This window comes from Lonchura striata, chromosome 3 (assembly GCF_046129695.1).
Source record: "Lonchura striata isolate bLonStr1 chromosome 3, bLonStr1.mat, whole genome shotgun sequence".
Taxonomy (NCBI): domain Eukaryota; kingdom Metazoa; phylum Chordata; class Aves; order Passeriformes; family Estrildidae; genus Lonchura; species Lonchura striata.
In genome coordinates this window covers 46,900,217-46,925,129 of record NC_134605.1, presented here as the reverse complement: position 1 = coordinate 46,925,129, position 24,913 = coordinate 46,900,217, and the positions used below count along the sequence as shown (strand labels likewise).

At 36.5% G+C, this 24,913-nt stretch overlaps 1 protein-coding gene across 9 annotated transcripts in view; it reads right to left on the bottom strand.

The window, feature by feature from the left end:
• CHRM3 (cholinergic receptor muscarinic 3) overlaps window positions 1-24,913 on the bottom strand; it is a 264,440-nt gene that overhangs the window by 167,419 nt on the left and 72,108 nt on the right. For 7 of the 9 annotated variants that reach the window (XR_013339714.1, XR_013339715.1, XM_021527062.2 and 4 more), the window contains exon 2: window positions 19,277-19,389. The exons of 1 other annotated variant lie outside the window; for it this stretch is intronic. The gene's annotated coding sequence lies outside the window, so the exon portion shown is untranslated. Of the gene's footprint in view, window positions 1-9,484; window positions 9,500-19,276; window positions 19,390-24,913 lie in introns of those variants that run through there. One more of the 9 variants, XM_077782122.1, reaches the window with a different exon arrangement.

Below are 24,913 nucleotides of genomic sequence, written 5' to 3'. Positions count from 1 at the left end.
GGCAGAAGAGGCAGAGGCAGCCCAGGCCAGGGCAGGGCTGCCTGACCTGGGTGGCTGCAGAGCCTCACGAGGTGAAAGTACCCATGGATGGGCAGCAAACCATGGCTGGCCCAGTGTGCCCCAGGGTACAGTGGATTTTAAGCCAGAGTTTGTATCCAGATTTCCTCTCTGTCCAGGCATGACAGTTTTTCATCTCCCTGAATAGTTTTTCTCTTGCTTTATAGAACATTTAATAGTGGTCTATTAAATTTCTCCAAATTTTCTTTTGAGAATTATTATGGAATGTTTGTTTTTTTTTAACACCCAAATCAGTTCACAAGGACAGGGACTTCTCACCTGTAGGAGTTTCAACAAGCTGAACATTCCATCCTCCCTTCTTCTTTTCACTTGTACCTAAGCATAGTGGCACCTCTCCTCCTCCACTTATTTTCCCAGAACAGACTACAGAAGTGGTCCTGTAATTCATTCCCAGATTCCTGGTGTTTCTTATGCAGCCTCCCTGCTGTAACACTGTAAGAGCTGTAAGAGGCCTGAGCTATTTTCTTCATTTCTTGCTACAAATGGAAAGTTCAGGCAGGAGGCTGGAGTCCTGCCATGCCTCCTTGCAGACTTGGACTGCCTCAGCTCTCCATGTCTCAGCAATCCCTCGCTAAGGATTTGGGACATTTTTTGTGCTGGATAACCAAGTTCTGCTCCACCTATTTTAAGTGTGACGTATGGACTCAGCTCTGTGGAATGGGGATGTGCACACATGTCTATAATCAACTAAGGTAACAATCACACACAGAGGTCAAAGCTTTAAATTCAAAGATCTTGAGTAAATCTGAAGTTTCCATAATGCTTAGTCACGGACAATACATTATCCTGATCCCAGTTGCAGACTGCAAGATTCTCATTAAAAATAGCATGCCATGAAAAGGCTTTAAAAGGATTCACCATTTCATCAATACTTCTGTGGCAGAAAATGACAAATTAGGATACAAAACATTTACAGGTAACTTATCAAATGGCGAGAGAGTTTCATTCTAGGTGTTATTAAACCCTAACTGGTATTAGAGCTATCTCTGTAATAGAGATTTTGCCTCTTTTAGAAGTGATACATCATGAGAAATATTAAAATTACTTCTCCCCCCCAAAAACACTTGCTAGAGGACACACCCCAATAATTCAGAAATTAGAATAATCTGCTGACACATTGTTAGAAAGCATTTATGCATGTTATTTTCAGAGAGGAGTAGTAATCAAAAATATAAAAACACAGAAGCCTGCACAAAACACAGGAAATTTTGAATACCACTGCTTAATGTTATCTGTTCCTTTTGTGCTGCTGGAACAATATTATAAATGGTAATTTTTTTTATTTATGGGTGGCTGGGACAGAGGTTATTTTTGATTTACATTTTTTAGTATTGTTTCACTGAACAAAAAGAAAAAAATAAATCTCTGTTAAATAACTGCAGCACAAGGATTCGACCAAGTAGAAAGTCACTTGCTCAAAGGTTAGCATTCAGACTCTCAAACTTAATGGAAATATCTCCTCACAATTGCATTTCTAGTATCACTCCAAAACAAACAAAATTTTTCTTTTCTGTCACATAAGGAAAAAGCAACAGGCCTATAGCCACTGCTGGATGTACAAAGACTGTAACTGACTGAAGTGCTCTGAGAGAAAGCAACCATAACAAGGCCCCTTTATAAATTTCTGTAACTTTTTATTGCCAAGTCAGACTACAACAGCTGCTTTCTGCTAAAGCTGATAGAGGGGTGGCTATCAGAAGAACACTTGCTCATACCATTTCAGAATCAATTGTTCTAAGTTCATTGTGCAATTTGCTGAAAAGAGGAAACCAAACAGCCTTCCCAGAGACCCCAGTCATGAGCAGCCTCGGAGCAATCTTTCCAGGACAGGCAGAAGGGGACCACAGCTATGAGCACACACTTAGGTGGCCACACAACACCATAATCTCCTCCTACACAACTAGAGGCTTTGCCCACGGACCACCAAGGAGGGATATCAACTAGCCAGCCCCCTTCCCTCCGAGGGACGGGCCTTTCCTTGTCATCAACCCCATGTCTCCCTGGGATCAGCAAGCTTCCATGCTATAGCCAGGAAAATCCCAGAAATGCTCCAGATAATTCAGCAAGATGCTTTCATAACTGATTTGACAGAATGGGTTGAAGTATATATGGAGCTATGGAAGGATTTAGCAGGATGTAACAGCAAATTCAGAAAAGAGAAAAAGGTGACATGAACTAATCATGTGGAAACACAAACTGCTTTCTGATATCATTATTCTGTGGATGCTGAGCTTCTTCAGAGGGAGCTCAGTAAAAACACATTTGAACTCTGTCATTATGCTCCATAAAAAGAAGGCAAATGTTCCTAATATTCTTATGTAGGATTACTTACACCACAAGCATCACCTTACTCTTTCCTAATAACATATATTTAATGGTAAGAAATATTGACTATTCAAATAATAAATATCAATAAACCATTAAGAGGCCTGTTATTTTCTTATATTATATAAAACCACTACTGCAGTATCATCTATACCCTATATCTTGTAGGGTAGAGTGTTTGAGAGTATTTCAGAGAGAAATAAATATATTTTAGAACCACCGTACCACAGCAAGTTACCAAGGCTTGTGACAGAGACCAGTTTTTGACTAGTGGCAGTGATAACCCACTTAACAGAGACATACAACTAGTAAAGATTGAGCTATGCTCTACATAGGCATGCTTTATTGCAATCTTGAAATACAATTTATGGTATTCTGCTAAGATTTCACTGGTTAGAAAGCTCTTGATCTTCATCATAATTATAGAAGATGAAACTTTATTCCCCTTTGAAAAATGCAAGCATTTCTTTCTAGTAAGGTATCAGAGCAAAAATCAAAGCAAACAGCACCTGCTGTTTGGAAAAAACCTGCTTATCTCACCTGCTATTTTGCTTTCAAATCTTAAAGTAACATTTTTGCTCCATCAGCTCTACAGTGTACTGCTCTTTCTCTCCATCTCACAGGTTTCACATGGTCCTCCACAGGCAGAAGTTGACTTGTCTGTCTTCCTCCTGGAGATGCAACACCAGGCTGGGACCAGAAGGATGAGCAGAGACAATGCCAGAAGCCAAGGAGACTGAGAGGCCCCACCCTTGGGTGTTTTCAAAACAGGAGAGGCCAAGACTTGGGATACAGCCCAGTCCAGCTATGAAGTTAACCCTGCCCAGAGCAGTAGAGTGAAGAAGGTACCTCCAGAGGTCCTTTGCACCCATCATAAAGCAGCCTTTGCTTCCTTTTTCTTTACTCCTAGGAAGTGCAAAGGCCTGAGTACAACAATATTAGCTCTTACTGTTTTCTGTATACCTATGTGCCAACTTCCATTCATGCTGAGAGTAATATCTGCTAAGGACTACCTGAACAACACACAGGAATATCTCCCTAGAGACAGGAATTTGTTTATTTCTTACCTCCTAACCTGTAGATTTTGGCAAGCACAAGTCACATATATCCATAAAACAGCATAATGTTTAATAAATACCTTTTTGAACTTTTTCCTATTTTTCATTTTGACAACTTTTCTTCATCCAATATTTTTATTTGCAATCTAAGATAAAAAATTTTCTCACAAGATCCCTGGAGCTCACATACATTACCTTCTTTTCCCATTATTTCAGTGAAAATAAAATTAATAAGTAAAAAACAGTAGAAGAAGGGATTTGATCTCTGCTTAAAAAGGGAGCAGGTGAAGAAAAAAGTAATCAATAGGCTTCAGAATTACTGTGGATAAATAGACATGTTTAGAAAGTACAAAATGTTGCCAAGAGCACAAAGCACCACACAAAACCTGCCTTAACAGTTGTTATTTCACTAGCTACAATATCTGAAGGGAAGAGGCAAACTGTATGCTCTGTTTATTTTCATTCACCATAAGCACTCTGCACTTAGCAGATGCCAGCATATGTTTTCACTAGAAACACACAATTAAACTCGCTTGGAAATAACCAATAGGTGGGGCAGTAAAGACATGTTGGACCATTTGACACTAGCTAGAAGGCACAAGGACAATCTATCAGCCACAGTAGCCAACAGAACTTAAGAAAACCAAAATATTTGACTGTATGGAAGTTCAGCTGAGGACTGAACAGTAATTGTTGAGTGGGGGGGAAATATGCCCCTACATGGAACGAAAACCAGCTGCACATCCTTTACAGAGCAAACTCTCTGCAAATCACTCTGGATTGCTAGTGGTTTTTTTAGTATTATTTATAACTCTTCATTGCCACAGTTGAGACTGCAGTATTTCTAGTTGGTTGGGTTTTTTTTCTGAGTTTTTCTGAGAAAATACCCCAAACTCTATAGACATTAAACTGCAGCCCTCTCCCATGTTGCATTCTGCAACTTCCAGCCCCAAGTGTGTCCCACTACCAGTCCTTTGTTTATACATTCTGGCTTTCATATTTAAGGTTTACTAGTTCCATACACTCAATTTTATTTTTGTCCTGTACCCATAATATCATCTTCTGTCAACAAGCCAAAAGATTCCCCTGAAGAGACTGGAAAGCCACTTGCTCCTTTCCCATGCTTTACTGGCAGTAAACACAATTCCTGAATCTTGCTTTTGTAGCGTTTTAAATGTGCCCCTGGAGATTCCTGAGCTCTGGGGCTAAATTGTTCAGCCCAGTTGATTGCTGAAACCCCTGCTTCAACATGCCAGCACTGACAAGCATGAGGAAAGAAATATCCTCTGGAAAGCAACAGTTCAAAAGTGCCTCTTCAGTATGCTGTGTAGCAATTTAAGTAAAACTAGCTGACTGAAAATAAGAAAAATAAAAGTTGACCAAGAGTGAACTGGACAACTAAGAAGAATCAGACACCAAGAGTTCAGTGACCAGAAAAAAAAATTAACTACACTCTACTAAACACCACCTATCTGTCTCTCAGTATCTCATTCAAAGAAAAACAACACAAATCTTATTTTAGTGAAAGCTATTAACAATAATTTAAAATGTTATCTTTCAACTATCTCCAAAACAAGAAAAGTTCCCTTGCAGATATTGACAGAGAAACAGAATATGCATGAAATTAAATATTGAAGACGTAGTTACCAAAGAATACTTGCCAAAATGCGTGTTTGAAGTATTTCCCACATTATGTCACTATTACCATGGGGAAAAAACCCACAGAAACTGCTTTAGTGATAAGGATCCTGGAATGTCGCTGTGGTGTAAATGAGAAGAGAAGAAAAGACAGAGAATGGAGATCTCCCACCTTCTCCCTCTGATTCTTCAGCAGGAATAATGTGCAGATAAACCATAAATAACATTTATTAGATATTAATGTGAAGGCATTTAAAGCTTTATAACAGCAAAGAAGGGTAAATTAATGCCATCTTCAACAATGTGTGAAAAAATGAGTGTTCAGTGGCAGGAACAAGCTCAAATACAGTGATGAGAAAATTAACTGACCAATTCATTAGTCACAAAATGCACCTCATTTGAATATAACTTAGAAAAAACATTGGCATTGCTTCTGTTGCCTGTATTTGCCAGGAGCCTGAGCTACCCTCCACATAGGGAGATATTTTCCTCATACTTCTGTGACACTTCCTATAGAGTTAATTCTGATTTTTCCTGGGCTAGAGAAGACTATACATTAAAGCAGTATGCACTGAGGGCTCAGCCTTGTAGCATGTTGAGTGCTCTGGCCTCTAGCCACCAGAGCACTTAGGCACATGTTTTATTTTAAACACATGAGCAGTTCTGGTGAAATTCAGAGAGAAAGTCACAGTATGGCCAGATTATGCCTTGCAAACGTAAAGCTATTTTAAAAATGAGCAAAGCTATTTAAAACTAATGCAATTATTTCCCTGAATCATGTAAATCCGGTAGACAAGATGTTCTATGACTTATTAATAGGGTCAGAGAGGCCTCTCAGCCCCACTCATGGCTCAAGTATACTCCAAAATTTGACAAGCATGAAAAAATTATTTTGCAGAAAATACTGAGAGCATTCAAAGTTCAGCAATATCACTCATTGCCACCAAAACCAGAAAGAAAGGCAGAAATTGAAACCCAAAGGATATCCTCAATTATTGTCCAGTTTGCAGGCTTCTGAGCCATTTTAAGGATGTGTGCACCCTTCACAAAATTGTCCAAATTTACACTACCTTTTAACAACTACCCAGATCTGGCAAATTTCTTTCCTTTTCACCACTGACACAAGAAATTAAACTGCATTAATTATTCCCTGAAAATGCTTTTACCATTTCAGTATTAAAATTACCCTGTGTCAAGTTGCAGACAAAAGGACAAAAGTTGAATAATTTGAATGTATAGACTACAGAAAATTTCTGTAGACAGTGCTTTGAGGATAGGATTAAAAAAAACCAAAACATCAAGAACACTTTTATCTGTGTACCTAAATATTTACATATCTTTCAGATGAAAAGAAGTATTATTGTCATTACTACGATCATATTTTCTGAAATGTGAATGTTACATAAAGCATCAATTTTATTTGAAAATAAATCTGGTTTTAATTTTGTTAGCATATTTTATATCTCTTGCTCAAATACATCAGAAACAAGTTAAATAATTTTTGTACTATATTTTAATCCATATCTGTGGCTTTTGTTTTGGTGTTTTTTTAATGCCTTTCAGGTGCTGAAACATTGCCAGGCATTTCTGCCTCTGTGGCAGCTGTGATGCTCACTGTTCAAAAGAATTATTTCAATAGACTTGCCCAGTCCTGTAAGACCTCTTTTTGTAACTCTTTTCTTAGTCCTACCCTGTAGTGCTTAACTCTATCAGTTCTCATTGACACAACAGATTAGATTTCTAAGTCCTGACAGCCTGTAGAAAAATACTTAATTGGGACAGCTCACAATCCATTCTGCTTTTCCTGATGCCTTCTGTAGGAGAGCTGGGAAGTTGTGTATTTGCTTGTTTTAAGGGGGATCCCATATGGATAAATAAAGCTGTTCTTACAACATGATTTGACTTGGCTGACAATGAATCTGTCCTGTTACATTGCTATGCCATCATGTCTCACTGTGCTCTGACAAATTACAGAAGCAGGTACAGCTTAAAAGCCACCTGTGAACCACTGATGGTACATATATGGATCTGGCAAGGTGAGCTTCAGATACTGAGGTGCTCAGCAGCAAAGAGTCATATGACTCATTTAATAAATTTGTTATTTATATTAAGCATAACCTATATGCAGAGGTGGCTGGCTGAATAGTTCAATTGCACTAATGATGAAGAAACTATCTTCTAACTCCTAAGCTACATTTATACATCAATTATAAAATTACTCTTTCACCTAATGAGTGTTGGTCATCATTAAGGAGAAAAAGAAACCAAACCAAAAAAAAAACCAACAAACCCACCCTAAATCAGCACCACAGAAAAAGCCAAAACAATTTGAAAAACCACTATTGGAAACAAAGCAATAACCAGTTTAGATACATAAATAAGTAAGGGAAAAAACACAGCCTGCTATTTCTTTCTGTATAAAAGCAGCGGCAAAGATAAAGCAGAGACTTGATCAAGTCAGAATTAAGTAAATACTTAAGAGGTCCATTAAAATAACCAAAACAAGAAGGATGACTTTCTATTCATATTGAAGCCCACTATAAACCTCATTTGTTCATCAATTTAATCTTTATTTTATCAAATTACTAAATACAAACATGAAACAAACCCAAGCTCAATCAGACTTCCAAAAAATACTTCAAGTATTTACTCTGCTCTTAGGTGCTGAATGAACTCAGGATGAAGGGACACACGGAATCAGGCCTTACTGGCAAACAGGGGCACAGGAGCAGTGTTAAGTCTGGACAACAACCCCTCTGCACATCCTCCTTACCAGCTGATATTAGTCCACATACTTTAACTTTGCTTTTTCAAATTAAAGTAAATTATAAAATCTCCATGGTGAAGACAAAGAATTTGAGACAACTACCATCACTCTACACCAGATTAACCAAAGAGAGCATTAATCAGAGCAGTTTGCACATTTGAACAAGTAGTTATAAACCAGAGATAAAGAAATACATATACAGTAGAGTCAACTTTGTTTGTATTTTGTATGACCCACAAGATGTGTCTAGAAAATACGGCAGGAAAAAAAACAGAGAGCTCAGACAGCTAATTAATACTGCTAATTTAACTTGTACCCTTACACACCACTCACTTATTGTTATCTGCACTCCATCAAGGAGTAGATGGTGATAGCTCTCAAGCATTGCTAGTAAATTATTTTCATTTTGTCCTTTACCTCATAAACAAAACATCACAGTGAAAGAATCTGCTTGACCTACTTTCTAAGAAAGAGATTTCCAAAGAAGCACACCCCCCTCCTCCCATTATTCCTGATTTCTGCTCTATTTATATTTCCAGTATGCACAAGAGCACACAAACTAGCTACTAAACTGATTTGCATGTTTTTTCTACTGTGTAACAGATGTTTAAAATTAATCTCACCTATTCTTTTCCCAGATTATGTATTTTAAGGTGTCTGTATGCTCCATAAATTGAGAGCAAGCTCCACAACTCTACCGAAGACATACACAGACATGTAGACATAATTCTAGTTTATCACTCATCCCAGTGAGACTTTTGTTTTCCCCAGATCTCAGGGATCCGCTAAACTTTTAAGACACTACAAAAGAGCTCTGGCAAACTTTCTGAGAATATCACAAAAATGAAATAACTTCTAGAAAAAGTCATCCTCTTTATCTTTTAAATAATCTTCTTAACTTCATTTTTCTCATCTGTGGACAGCTACAAGTCCTGAAGTCATAAAATGATGCTGTGACATGGGGCTTGCCTTTGGAACCTCAATGTCAGCTTTAACTGGACAGCTACCATTTCACAATGGCTAGCCTTGTTTTATCTTTGCTTTTTGTTTCCTCAGATGCCTCTTCCTTCAATTTTCCTGCACCTTGAGACCCTCTGAAACAATGACAGCCTTCTCCTATCAAGCACATGAACTACGATCCTCTCAGTGGAGTCTGGGGAGTATGATCTCTGAAATGAAGTGGGTTACAGCCAACAGAGAGGTGCTCACATATTTGGAAGCAACATTCCTTTAGCAAAATAGAGGCACTTTGAAGTTCTTCTTATTATTTCTTATGTTTAGAACAATTCTTCACATGATCTGGGTGGCACAAAAATTCACACTGTATCAGTTAATCATGAAGAATGGTTTCATTACACTGGAATCCCCACCAATCCAAAATGGGTGGGGGTAAATGTGATGGTTCATTGTTTTTTAACTGACACAGCGCAACACCCCTCTCTGGGAAAAACAACATAGTTTTACAGTTAATTTAATTGAAAAATACAGTGGATTAGTTACTGTGGTGAAAAAAGCATTCACAGAATTTAACATTATTTTGGGACACTGCAAAAAAAATTAACATGGATGTGGGAAACTTAGAAGAACCTCAGTTTTCAAAAACTTCCTGGAAACTCACAGTTCCAAAAAGTGGGTTGAGATGGGCAAAATGTTGCTGGGAGTTAGTGATCTCTGTGCTGCCTGGGGCTCAGACAAGGGAGGAGGGAAATGGGGAGCACATTCAGCTGCAGCGTGGAATGAGCTCTTCTCAAGTCTGAGGATCCAATGCTGCTCCTGCCTGGATTGGTCAAACACAAAAACATTTCTTCACTTAGTTCAGTTTTCACCTACCACATGAGGAAAATGAAACCTTAAGTGTAAATTAGAGAATTTTCAAAAAATACTATAGCTCTATAATTCATCAAGTCTGAGAAATTATAAATTATTCCAATAATTTAGTCCAGACCAAGTACAAGCAGTTTTTTAAGTGTGTTGTATCAACACATTCGAACTAAAGCATTCTTTACAGCAGAAAAACAAGATAATGACAAATTTGCACATGAACATTGGTGTCTGACTTTCTTCTCATACAGGACAACTTTAAGTAAAGGGAGAGGAAAAGGAGAGAAAAAATAAAAGACATTTATTTAGTCCTTCAAACATTTAGGAGCTTATAAGTAATCACACACTGTACAATCATGAATTCAGTCCAAAATGAACACTAGGAGCAAAAATGAGAAGTCAAACATAATAAAACTCTGTAAACAATTATATGGCTCACAGAAATGTGGTTTAAAAGCAACTTCATAGAACAGTTTACAAGCAAGGTTCATAGCTTTCTTTAACCAAATAGAGAGGGAAGTCAATGTGAGCAGTCTCATAATACTCAATGAATTGATGGTAATATAACAGCATTCTTTACCCTCTGAAATGACAATGACTCCTCATGAACAACTGAATCTTATAAACAGCTCAGGATCACAGACATATATGTAATAGCAGAGGATGCATACAGCCCTACAGTTACATGAACATTCTTTCTTCCACCTGTGTCAGCCACAAAAGCCTGGGAGCACTGGATGATGTCACCCCATGTGCAGTCCCCCTGTCCATCCTAAACACCAAAATAAAGTCACCCCTTTTGAATCATGTCTCCCTAGCCTCAAGTTCTTCTGCTTTTAAAAATTTGTATTAGGACTAACAAATATGGTGAAATTGTGCTTGAATCTGCTCAAGTGCATTTTCCAAACAAAAGAAATCCTGTGAGTATTCCTGCTCCACAGCTGACTCACATTCAGAACTAAATCCTACACACTATTATTTTATGGCCTTACTTGGAGTCAACATAAAGCTGACTTGCACTTAAATTACCTTCAAATCTCTTTTGGCAAGAACTTTCCATAGTAATGAGATCTATTCTTTAGAGACCAGATTTTTTAACACCAACACCTGAATTCACTTAATCTGAGCTTTTCAGAATCATTGCCATCACCTGCTGTAGATGCTAATGTGTTGCTTCGAGCTGTTGTTGGAAAGTTTGATGCCTCAATTCTCACAGGATTTATCACTTCGAGGCAGGTCCTTCACTTCCTCTCCCCTAAGTACAATAACACACCCACAAATCCTCTCTTCTCAAAAGACTTCAGCCTTCATAGCTATGTAGCTGGGCAGCACATAAAGAAATAAAAATTTTTCGCTAACATAAAAAATGGTTTCCTCTTTTTTTAATGTTGCAAAGACAAAATGTCAACAATCTTTCATTCAGGAAAAGGTGGACCGTGAGATATTTTAAATACTTGTGGTGTTACCTATTTCTAAGCGGAATAATTTTTTTCCAAGCATTTGAAGCAAAGCCACTGGGAGGAGGGGACATAGCAGCTGCTCACCAGAACCAAGCAACAGAACATCTTAGAGGAAGAATTAACACAATAAGAGACTATATAATTGAAATTATTATAAATAGGTTATAATACCAGATGGTTGATAACCCGAATTGACACAGTTTGTTTTATTAATACAAATAGTTAAACCAAACCATAGTGTTATCACTCACTCAAAAGGTTTCAGTTTTAAAGCATGGCATTGATTAATTAGAACTACACAAGAAAGTCTTGTATAATGGAGTCAGGCCATTAACTTCACTTGGCTGAAGGTGAGCCTTGGGCTGTAAGTTTTAAGTCTCGAAAAGAGCTATATATATTCTCCAATGGGAAATAATTTCCGCACCACTAAAATGCCCACATTGCTCTGCTGAAACAGAGACTATTTAACAGAGCACCAAAACATCCACTTCACTGAGCAGAGGAAATGAAGACTGTCGACTACATATGAGTAAACATTTTCCAGTAACAAGTAGAAATGGTTTAAAAAGTCTTGCTTCTCATGATTTTTCTTATTTATTTAAAAAAACTCCTTGGTTTAATAAAGTAAACATTGTGTTTATATATCAAAAATGCATCAGGTAGAATGCAAAATGGAAAGTGTGTCATTTCTGTGAATGTCAAACCATTGAGTTCCTATCATTTTGAGACACCTCTTGTGTACCTAAAAGGTACAATCCATTTGAAAAAGTGTGGTTGCTCCAAAGATGCAATTACTGCAGCTCCAACAAAATAAAATGAACTATAGGAAGCATTGTGTTCTTGAGGCTTATCTTGCCCTTGCGTTTTAAAATAGGAAATAACAATATTGCATGTACAGACAGTTACCCAGAGGGTTATTACCCTCTGGGTAACCAGAGGGTAATATATCCCTTTCTATGATAAGTATCTAAGACAAGAATTGCCTTCTGAAGTTGCCTGCCTCTCTCCATGGACAACTTAGAAACACTAGGTGAATCCAATCTTTCTTATAAAGAACTGAGTAATAAGAGATACACAGTAATGGCTTCAGATTTCAGATAAAGTGAGCAATTAAAAGAAAAGTGAACATCATTTTAAATCAAAGGTTATTTTCCAAGTTTGCTCTTCTCCTTTTTTCCCCCCACCAAACAACTTGTTTTTAAACTACCGCTGTATAATTTAAACTATTGTTTCCTCTTCTTATGTATGTGCAGATTTATCTATATACACACACAGCATACCAAAAAATACATAGAGGAAATTAAATTAAGATATAACAGCATATGTTAATTCTTAGAATAATGAATATCATGTCTCACCAATACATTGCTACCAAGTATTTAAAATCAGTATACTGAAGTATCTAAATTGTTTTCATATTAGCATGGAAAAGAATTACTTTTGATACTAAATCTATTTAGTGCCTCACTTAAACAAATAATGTAGCAGAAAAATTAAACTTTCCCAGGAGAAATGCTTATTATCTAATCTAAAACCATTAGTAATTCTATCAGAAAATATATATTTGTGAAAAACTGCAATTATATAGTTTTGATCTCATTTAGATAGTTCTATCCAAGCTAAAAAATTGCCAATATCTAGATGGTGAAAATTATTTGACAACAATAAAAGAAAAAAGAAAAAAAAAAAAAAACCAAGCCTTACATAAATTTCTGAATAAATCTGCTCAGATTTAATACAAACCTCATCTCAAAGCAATGAATGTAAAATTGAACTGTGGATGCCTGTTGTAGCAACATGAATTAAACTTATGAATCTTATTCCTCCCCTTCTCAAGCACTTAATTAGTTTTTGAATGCCTAGATTTTGTTTCCCTGAGCTGAAAAATATAAATTGCTTATCAGAAGCTCTATCTTCTCTATCAGTTTCCTCTTTCCACCATTTTTGCTGTTGCTGATGCAGGCTACAGGAATAATCAGTTAGAGGAGATTTAGACACCATATGCTTTTGATCAATTGGAAAATCAAAGAACTGCAATGATTCTTACCTGTTTTCCACATTGTGCTTTGCAAAGGCACTTTTCACATAAGTCTTAAGATATTGTGCTTAATTTGGGTACACATACTTATAACTATTCTCTGATATTAAGTAAACTATACAACAACATTGATATATTGACAATAATTAAAATAAAACAAAAAATCAAATCTTACCTCACTGTAAAGGCAAATTTTAGCAGCCTATATTTTTCAATAGCTTCATTGTTGGCTTGCTGATTGCACAAGAAGCAACAACTGACAGTAAATTAGGGGGAGTGCTGGCATAGCTGATGGCAGTGTCTCTAGCTGGGAAGATGTTTGCACTCTTGAGGTTTAAGCCAACAAAAACCTCACGTCCTATGCAAGGTGCCAAGGTGGGTTCATGTCACATGAGTAGGGACCAGGTGTGGAAGGGATGGGCAGGAACCCTGGCAAGGGCAGAAGCCACATTTACCCTCATCCAGGTGGGCAATTGTCCTGGACAAATAGTTTTTAAATATCTCATTATCATATTATTTATTTCAGAATTATGCCTATATAAAAAACTATTCCCAGCATCTATATTTATATAGCATAAAGCTTCAAAATAACAAAACTTCAGAAAGGAACCCTACCTGCTATATATAAAAAAGAACAAAGAAAAAAAAATACTGATTACTTTAAGCAGCATACTTTTTTTTTCCTAGAAGTCCCTATTGAATCACTTCTGTGACAAACCTCGAAGTTATCAAACTCAGGTTTCTCAGGGATATTGGAAGCACTACCCAATTCCAACAGTCAGTGTACAGCATATAGGAGATATGTGCATTTAGTTTATCTTTAGAAGAAACAAGTTCCACTTTCTAGACATATTTTTGGGTGATTAATCCTAGGTAATTGCTAGGTCCTGAACTCTTCTAGTAATCATTTACCATATCTTCTCAAGCCAGGTATCCCAAATTAAAACTGTGTAATTGATTACGCTGCAAACCTGGCTGCTGCGCAAGTCAGGAGTGCAAGCAGGCAGGAGAGGTGACACAACATGCCACGTGTCTTCTGCCAGCCAGCCACCCTCACAAACAGGAAAGAACATCCAGCAGCAGATTTACCCAGCACTTACAGAGGCTGAAGTAAGCAAAATTCTTTGGTGAATCCCTAGAACTCATCTGTTGCCACCAAGAAGAACCCCAGAGAAGTGGTGAGTCAGCTCCTGGCATCTCCTGGCCTCCAGACTGGGACAAAAGTGATGTTGGTAGATCACCTGGACACGGATTTCAGTGCTGTGAGTGTGCCAGTGTGAGACACAAACCAGTGAACTCAGTTACTGATTGTCTAAAATAAGTTGTCTCTCCCTTCCAAATGGTATCTGACTAAGTTAGCTGCACCAATTTCATGCAGTTCCACAAGGTTTAATTTGGAGGAGAGGAGGCAGTGCAGCTTGAGCACCACAAGCACTTCATCACCAATACAGCTCTGTTCACACACCATTTAAACACTTCTAGCTTTCCAGGATCCTCCCTCCCCTATCAAACTGATAATGTGTTTGATAGGGGAGATTGGTAATCTGTTAGAAACTTTACCTTCATAGCAAGACTATTAAAAAAAAAAACCCAAATACAAACCCAAATAGATCTTAAGCACTCATTATATTCTTATATTATTTTTAATGAGAAAAAAACCCACAACAAACTAGATTAATATTCTAATAAAAAAAAATCCACTTACTAGTGTTTGCTTGTGGCTTTTTTTTACTCTAACAAAACTGGCAAGCTCTTAGTTTTCTGCAGAAAGTGGCTGCTGTTGTTTTTTTACAGTAGCACAGTTGAAAATACAAAAATTAAATATTAATACATTAATATATTTTCAAGCAAGCTTGCTCATGTTTTAGATCCAAGTTTTTCTTTAAGAGTCTGCTGCAGTTAAAAGATTATAGAATTTAAACACAACAGTAAGATTACCACAGAATCTCTTCTGATTCCAAGCAGTTTTAAAAACTCACATCACAATATTTTTTAAATGCAAAAATGTCACAGAAGTAGTAACTTATTATTAGTACAAATAATTCATGAATTCAGAAGAAAATTATGCAGGAATTCAAAACTTTAGAAAGTGAAAATATTTTCTCCATTCAGATAAAGCAATTGCTTGCAGCAGTTCATTTAAAACCAGTTCCTGTCACACCCACATTAGAAGGACGTTCTTTAAGAGAAAATAAATTGACAGATTGATTCATTGACTAGCACGTTTGCAGGACATAGTGATAGAGAGTCATTAATCAAGACTCCCTACTAATGGAAAATCATTTGAACAAAGCACATCAGCAGCAATGCCTCTTCAGTTATCAGGCCTTTCTTTAACCAGCACCTAACCTTGAGGCCACTTTCTCAGTAGCTTTCAGAGCTTCTATGACATAATTTATTCAAGACTCTTGACACAGTGCAGTCCTTCAGTATCACAACATCAGTTTGAAAATTAAATTAAATTCATAAAGCTTTAAGGAAACAAGGGCAAGGGGGAGTTCTTACTTTGAATGTACTGAAGCAACATGAGTTTAAATTCACCCAAACCAGAAGGTTTAAAGATAAATGTTAGCATTATTTCTTTGTTTCTATTAGTTCAGGAGATATCTCAGCAGGATTGGTATTACTTTAATAAATAATACATGCTTCATTTTGATTTTTTCAGTGTACCTGCCATGCGATTTAGTCTGTCATCCAAACAAGGCTCGTGACAAGTTTGGACAGCCAGACTAGCAGGTGGCACTGATGGACCCAGGTTCACTGACTCTACCTGTGTGAACTCTGATGGAGCAATGCTCTAAGCAAAATCAATGGCAGTCTAGAGAACCCTGAATATTGCCAAAATAGGCAGAAAGCAATAGAAATAACAAAAACTGGTTTTAATACTTATTAATGATGTTTCACAGTTAAAATTGAGCACTTTAGTTACAACACCATTTGTAAACTCTGAGGAGTCTCCAGCACAGAGAAGCTGAAACAAGAGTTTAGAAGCAGAACCAGACAAAATGCAAGTTTCCATTGCTCAGTGATGATACAGGAGGTTTCAGTACATGATTTTTGGCAGATTGATTTGGGTTGAGAAATGGAGATACAGGGCTAGATTTTTCCATGTTTTCTTCTCATTGCCTTTTTTTTTCTATTCCCTCTTTTTTTTTTTTCTTTTTTTTTTGTTATGAAATAGAATAGTAATCTTACTTAGCAGCAGCTGATATTGTTTCTTCAAGTGGTTATCTATAAAATATAACACTTAGAAAATACAGGTGGTAAATATAGCAATACCTGCTATGTTTTTTTTAATTGCGAGTTCTAGAATTATTCAGTCTTCCAAGTAAATGAAGGCAATTCTATATTAAAAAATCCTTTGTCATTTTTATAATTTCACAGATGGCCTGAAACACTTTTTGTAGATGTCCTGACCTTTAATGTTTTATACATTCTCTTTTCAATTACCATAAGCATCTCCCAAATAGCACCCAGCTTCTGTTCTCTACAGCTTCTTTTTCATCCAGTGCTGACTTTGCATATTGAACATCCTAAAAAAAAAATCCTTTCAAAATTAAAATACCATATGAATTTTCTCAATATATAGCAGAAAAATAAGATTTACACTTTTACTGTTGTTTGGCTTTCATTTGGATTTTGTTGTTTGGGGTTTGGTTCATCAGGATTTTTTTAAATCTCAGTGTTTTCCAGCAACCCAAAAAAATCCTATCGAATTTGATATCAGTTGGTCTAAAGCAGAATGAAGATCAGAAGGCACTCTACCACAGGCCGATATACAAGTTTGAATTTAAAATACTTCTTCCTTTGAAAGAGATTCTATTTCCTTTCCACACAAGTTCTCAAATCCCACTGTGCCCTCTAAAAGCCTGACTTAATTGTAATAGGACACCTGTAATAGGTTTCCCTGGTCTATCTAATGGGGCATAGGATATGGGAAAAAACTAGAAATATTGTTATCATTATTATTTTACAGATTTTAAATACATACTACTGCTTGAAAATTGCTTTCTCTCTTGCAGGGTTTGAATTTGATGAAAATCTAGATAGCATTCTGCAAGCTACTGTGGTAAGGGTAGAAAATCCTCTACGTTTCACATCCTGTGTGATGGCATTCAGTTTATTTCCTGATGCCCACCTTAGCTTTCTTCTGGTTAGAAAGAAGCAGTGGAAGAACTTGCTGGCCATTTGAGAGCCTGTGCAAGCCTTGAGTGGATACAGAAGTGAGAGGAGGATGAGGACACTCCTACACAAGGTACATTTTCTTTGCTTGAAGATTTGTTCTGCAAAGAACAGTTCTAACAAGAATGCCAAAGCAGTGTTTTTTAAGTTGTCAGGAAAATGTATAATGATATTTCTTAAACAACTGAAGATGTCATCAAACCTTTTTTTTTTTTTTTTTTTTTTAAGTCTGGTCTCAAGGAAAACACTGCGGATTAGAATGGATTTTATTCTCCTGCTGATGGACACAGCAGTAAAATGGCAGGAAAATGTAGTGGAGAAGACATCTGCAAAAGGAGACATAATCCTGCAGTATTTACACATATGGGATAGACAGTTTTCTCTGTTTAAAGAAGTTTGTTCTTCCATGAGACTTGTCACAAAGCCCTGATTTCATGATGAATCAGTGCTCACCCAGGATTTATAAACAGGCTAAGAAATGTATGGCACATTGCTAATAAGAAAAAAGAAAAAGGTCAAATCTGCTAATTTGACAAATACAAAGCTTGGTTAGAGAGCAATGTGGAACTCAATAAATACTCAGGGCAATTCTTCACAGACCAACAGGTGCTGGATAACCCATCAAAAAATATCAGGTTTGTCCTCTCAAAATTTGCAGGTGGAAACAAGCAAGGTGATGCTTTTTTTGCTATTTAACTGGCTTCCTGGTTTCAGAGTATGGTTACTACCTATGAGGTGGAAAATTTGAAATGCAAAGTCAGCTGAAACTGGTAACAGAGAAAATGTGCTACATGGCTGTCCCTTCTCAGTGTAAACACTCATTTTCACCAAAAATAATAGTAACCAGTTTTGCTGGTGAACATCTCTATCCACTTACATGGGATATTTAAACACATCCTTCTATTACCAAGTGCACTTCTACAAACTGCATTGCTTCTATCTTAGTTCATTACAACAATTAAGCATGTAGTAAGAACAGCCTTGACTAAATGCCTTATGGCATTAGGCAAATTAATATTTGCCTCTTCTATTCTCTTTACTTTTGTCACTACTTCTGCATCCTCTATGAACTCTGGAGAAAAGGAAAGATACCTTTCATATAATATATTTTCTAACTAAACACTAGATGCAAACTGAGGGTAACAAAGATTTACAGGCAAATTTTAACAGTGGCTGAGCAACTATTCCAGATAGTTCAGTATCATTTATAACCAAGCATAAGAACCATATCTGAACCCTCAAAAAGGACAAAAGTGAGAGAGCGAAGATTTAAACCTCAATTTCTTAACCTGATTTTTGGAGAGGAGACTGGGCTACAACTTATGCTGTGTTAAGGAGTAGTAAGTGGAACATTCTGATACCCAAATTTGGTTTGTCAATGTGTTTAACCAAATTAAAAATGAATGCTTTGCATTTCATTGTTGTATGTCTAGACACATAAGCAATAATTCAGTTATAATATGAGGAACCTTGCTTTCAATACTATTGATTAAACAATACTTAACAGCGCTCACAGATACTATAATGAGATTAATTCTAGGCACAAAACACAGAAGCAGCACAAAAAAACAAAACTGAAAAATTATTTCCAAATATTTTCTCCAATTAATTTTTTATCTGTTTTTCATAGTCTATTTGTAACACAGTTACAGCTATCTTCAGAATTTTGTGGTACATATCTGACCAAAAAGAACATTTGGTTGGAATCTAATTTGAACTAAACACACTAAATGAAGGTGAAGATGCTTTCAAGTTGACATGAAAGATAACATTTCAAGTTGTGTATCTGAATTTTTGCACAGCTCTAAAATCATCCAAAAAGAGAAAAGTTCTATACAGTTTTTTTCTGAACTTAGGTTTCAGTTCATTCTCTGAAGCATTTAATATAAATGTACAGAATCAAACTCACCACGGACATGGAAGAGGAGAAGTATATAACATGTTTGAGACAGCTGTATATCATCCCACTGGTAGTCCATTATACCATCGGCTGATGAAAGATTTTGCCATAACCCTAAAGATCTTTAAAAAAAAACAAAAAAAAAAAAAAAAAAAACCAAAAAAAAAAAAAAAAAGAGAAGTCAAGAGATAATCACACACTGAAGAAGTTAAAACTGAATACTCCTTATTTAAAATACAGTTTCACAGCTGTTTAAAGATTACTTTTAAAACAACAGTAACAAAAGAGCCTGTTACACATCATTACCATCCACCAAGAAGTGGATACATATTCTCTTACAACCACTACAATGGTATTTGGTCAGATACTTCATTTGCAATTATTTTATAGATTTTTTGACTTCCAGCAGACTTTACAATTCACATCTTTTTTTCAGTGTTTTTTTAACAAGGACAGTTGTAAGCATTGGCATGTTCTCAAGAGAGTATTTTTCAAGTGCTATTTTCCTTCTCATTTCATTTATGCAGGACTCTAGCAGACATTTTCTACCAAAACACAAAATCCACACGCCAAAATTATCAACAAAGGTGGATATAGGGAAGACCACTGCATGAGAGCAGGCAGCTGACAAAGCCAACACCTCTAATACAAGATACAGTACTCAACCTGTGTTAACAGCATATGCAGAACAAGGGACACCCACCACCCCATCAATAGCAACTATTAATTCCTTGTTTCTCTTTTCCTAAACACAAAGGCCAGAGTGCTACAAAGCTTGGCTGAGGATCTGATCCCAGAGTTGCATTTTTAAAAATTGCTGATGGGTAGAATGATAAGAAAGATGGGTTCTAGGCCAAGTGGCTGTACCGCACAGATGCAAAAGCCAATGGAGCTTCACTGCAAAAATGTATATCATCAATTTTCAGGAATCCTGTTTTCTCCCAATTAATCCTTAATAGGCATCCCTGAAAGGATTTTTATACAGAACCATTTTTTCATGGTTCCACAAAGTTCCCAGAAACTGCTACAATTTAAACTGAAACACTGTCTCAAACCAGAAAACCTGACAAATTTGGGGTTCTTGAGTTTTGTGGTTAGTTTTTGTTGGGGCGGGGGGGAGAAGGGGAAGGGGCTTGTGTGTTGGCTATTTGTTGTTGTTGTTGTTGTCTGGTTGGTGGTTTTTTTGGATTTTGTTTCCTCAAAGCAAAAAGAGATGGGAGGCTTCCACCACTCAAGATGTATCTCATTTCAATAGATTGAATTCAATCAGATTTAAATATTTCCTCTCAAAAGAGGCTTTCAATTTTTTTAATTATATTTAATGTCAAGTCTTTGGTTAAAAGAAAGTTAGGATTAAAGTGAAAATGTGACCCCAGCACAGTGGTTTCTCTCTCATGGAACTCTTAATAAAGTCAGATGTGCTAAAACACACTTCTCATCAGATAGAGAATGAGATTTCAGGGATCTCTCTGAAGTGAGAGATTATTACATTTTCTATAGAACTGCAAAAAACTAAAAGCTAAGAAATTGATTCTCTTTTTACCTTTTAGGCGAACAATTTGGGTAAAATGAATATAATTTTGTGACATTTTTCCATGGACTATTTTTGTCTGCATCAATCACACTTTTCTTTTGACTCCCTCTTCTGCAATTTTACATCTAAATTCTGTTGATAATTTAAGGACAGTAACATGACCCTTCCAAATATTAAACCCTCCTACTCTGCTCTTCTCCTCTAAAAACCCAACAAAAATACTGAATGATGGGTTCAATTGAGTGTACATCAGTAGAAAACAATCATTCAAATAGAATAATCAACTCTTATTCAGATTTTTTATACAGGGGAATTAAATTCCTAATTTTCCTAGACATGAGAGTATTTTATCATGGTGGAGACCAGCATAAAAATCAAAACAAATATGCTTGGGAAAAGGCATTTTACTCACATATAATAGTTTCTGTTGTGTGCGTTCTAAATATCTTTCTGTACTCATTTTCTAAATCTCTTTCAAAGGGCAAAATAACTCATTTTCAAGTACAGTAAGGCTTTTTTCAAACAATCAGCAACTTTTAGCAGGTCCTACATCAGGCTGCTTATTGGTGCTGCATCTCACATCTCTGCTATCTTTTTAGCACAAATGAACAGGAGTGAGGAATTGGTCCAATACAAGAAAAATATGTGAAAAACTTGTTCTTTTCTTTTAAGGCAGGTCTGTTTTCTCCCTTTAGAATACTACTGAACCCAAAAGAATACTGTAATGGATGCAGAATGCAGGGGTAAGCACAGAGAGAAGATAAAGCGCCTCACCTGCCACGGTTACTACTGAAACGCACGTCAAAATGCTCCCTTGTTTTGAAAAAGTATTTTAATGGTAAATACAGTATTTATATGAATATATTAGTATTTCAAACCTGTATTTAATGTTCACAGTTTTGCTGTGTCAATGCATGATGCACTACAAGCTTTTAAAATTTTAGGCTTTCTAAAGGCAAATTGAAATTCATATAAAATGTGAAAAATGTGTAACGGAATCAATACAGGTATTTGGAGTCTTTTACAGGACATTATCTTTCTCAAAGCCTGCAAGAACCATATCTTTATTATAGGCTCTTTCCATACTTTCTTAGATAAAGTGATCTATTTGTTATTTCATTCATCATTTTCAGCTGTGCACCTATGACAAGGCACCAGCCTAGCTCTGCCAAGACACTAAGGTGGGCAATCAGACATTTAGTTTTTCCTTGAACAGACTTAGAATTCACTGAAGGACTTCCTTCCAGGTGATGAAAGAACTAAAAATCCAGAACAAAACAAAAAGCCCTAAACAACTTTAAAACTAGGCAAAAATCTGTAAAGTCCAGCATTTAAGAAAACTGTGAGGAGAAAATTTCTAACTCTTCTTAGTTATTTCCTTTAAAAAAATAGAAAATTAATGTGAGAAATCAAGAGTCTTTTTTTTTTATATTAGCATATCTTTCCTTTACTATAAAGCAGTATATTCCACAAAAATTTTAGGAACTTTGCAGATTCTTCTTCACAGTGTGAGAAGTTATAAAATGTAGAAAGCCATTGATATGTGCAATGAAAAGGGCCTGGTAAGGTATCTGCTGCAGTTGCATTATAACTTCTGAAGAATGACACTTCTGTTTAACTTCTGTCTTAACTTGGAGGTAGAAGCTGCTTAAAGTGAATGCACTCACATGTCAGTGGACTAGCTTCACAGACATGATCAAGCACTGTGACTCAAATACAAGGGAATCGACTTACTGCTGTCAAGTGCAAAGTTATTAAAACCTTTTAACAGAAACCCCTGACCATCATTCAGTCATATGACCGAGGGGTTTGTCTTGCAGGACTAGATTCCTGAGTTGCACTTAAGGGTGCTTTAGTGACCAACGTAAAAAGCTGGAAATGGTGTTTACACATTCTGCTGACAGCCTTAATCTGTCAAGAAGATGTCTGCAGAGCCAAAACAATACAAGTTTTGGCTATCCTGTGGTATTCTAGCTGCCCATAAAATAAAAAGCCATAAAAAGACTTTGATGTTTTCAAATACTTTCCAAACATGAAGAAAAAAAAATAACCTTCACAAGGACTAACATCATTTTATGTTTTGAGTATGCACAAAACCAAATAAGGTATTATTCCCTACAAAGAGGCTGTTTTAAGAAAGCAACTAAATATTAACCAAAGTAACAAATCACCTGAAATACAAACAACTAAAAGTGTGCTCACTGTGGCCAGAGACTTAATCTTTTCCTAGAACTCAGGTGTCGCAGGTGGACAGTGAGAATTTATTTGTGACTTCTCTGCTGGACACAAGACAGTTAGTGGAATTAGAGTCTCAGAATTACACAGAAAACAGCAGTCTCTGTGCACCAGCATTATATCGGGACCACCCATCCCCTCAGCCAACTCCTGCAAGATCAGCAGTGCTCCAGCAGAGCCCCAGGCACTAACACTAGTACCCCCCCACCTCAGCACCAAGGGCAGCCTGCTTTGAGAGCACAACCTCCACAGTCTGTAAAATACAAAAAGAATGAATCTGAGAATGAAGTAAAACTTCTCTCCTAGACTGACATCTCAGAAATGTGGAAAGAGTTTCAGGCTGTGCATGTCTCGCTGTCATTGCCACAAAAGCCTTTCCAAAAAACAGCAATTTCCTGAGTGTCTTATGCAGCTCCACAAGCACTCAGATGGAACGCAAACTAGCAATTGATTTCATTAATTAGAAAAGTTGCTTTGAAGGAACTGAACATTACTGACAGAAGCAGTTTGCAAGCATTGTTCTCTAATGAAATCCAAACTGTCATTTCAACAAAGGCAAAGGGTTTTTTTGCTAACAAGCAATGCACTGGAAACTAATTAGAAGCCATAGGTACATAGCTGTAATTCATACTCAGTGAAAGGCTAATCTCAAATAGCCAATTGCGAATGGCTCAGCTTGTACAGATAAAATGAACAAGTCACTTGAGCACCCTTTATTGTCAGCTTATACAAGGCTGTCCCAGTGCTGCTTATCTGAAAGGGCAGAGAGGAATGTGGTCATTCCCAAGCCTGCCTCCATTGCCCTGCAGGCACCCCACCAGGCCACCATGCATGCTGGAGACATGCCTGGAAGCTGGATACATGAATTTCCAGTCCTTAAAAGTGTAACACTGAGGAGACCATTTTTTGTACTCGCACCTCCAATTGTAAGCATAATTCTTGACTCCTTTTTTCTTTAAATCGGTCAAACCAGTGATTACAACCTGGTATAACATAACAAAAAGAAAACACAAAAACCCAACAGCGCTGCCAGCTACATGCTGTGCAAAGCAGGATGGATACACCGTGTTAATGCACACAGGTGCTAAAGAACTTTCATGACAAAAACAAATAAGCTACATGTCTTTTTCAATCATGGACTATATTCAAACTGATTGCTATTTATACAGTTTTCCTTATTTAAATGAAAACTTCTCATCAGGTTTAGTTCTACTAAAATTTGCATCAACAATATGCTAAATGGCAGTTGATTATTCTAATACACTGAAAAATAATTATTTACAAAATATTAATTATTTACAAAAAACCTGGATGCATTTGTCCTCTTAAAATAAGCAAAATTGGATTGTATTCAAATGACCAAGAATTCTGGCCCCTTACAACTAATACAACTTATTTTAATCAAATTTTGTTTTATGTTATGAATATGCAGCATTTTAAACTGTGGAATAGCACATTATTGCTTGAAACTCTCAAGTTTGTTTTTAGAGTGAGACCTCATAACCACAACATCTAATGAGTCCTGATAAATGATAACGATAATGTGTCCTTTGGTCTTTAAACAAACTGTACTAGCCACTGACCTATATTCAAAGTTTAACCAATTCACCTTGTACTTGAAAGAAAAACAATCTCCTACGAAGAGGAAAAAGAATATGATCTTACATTAAAATACTATTTTCCAAAAAGAAAAAATGCAGAAACAAAATGAGCAAAGCTGCATTTGAAGCACAGTTAATTAAAAACACATCTGGCAGCATGCATTTGAAAAAAAAAAATGAATTCTGGTTATTAGCAGCAGTATTCACCTCCATCATAAAGGGCAGCCTGCTCCGAGGGCAGATGTTCTAAGCTGAACACAAAAAGATTCAGATGGC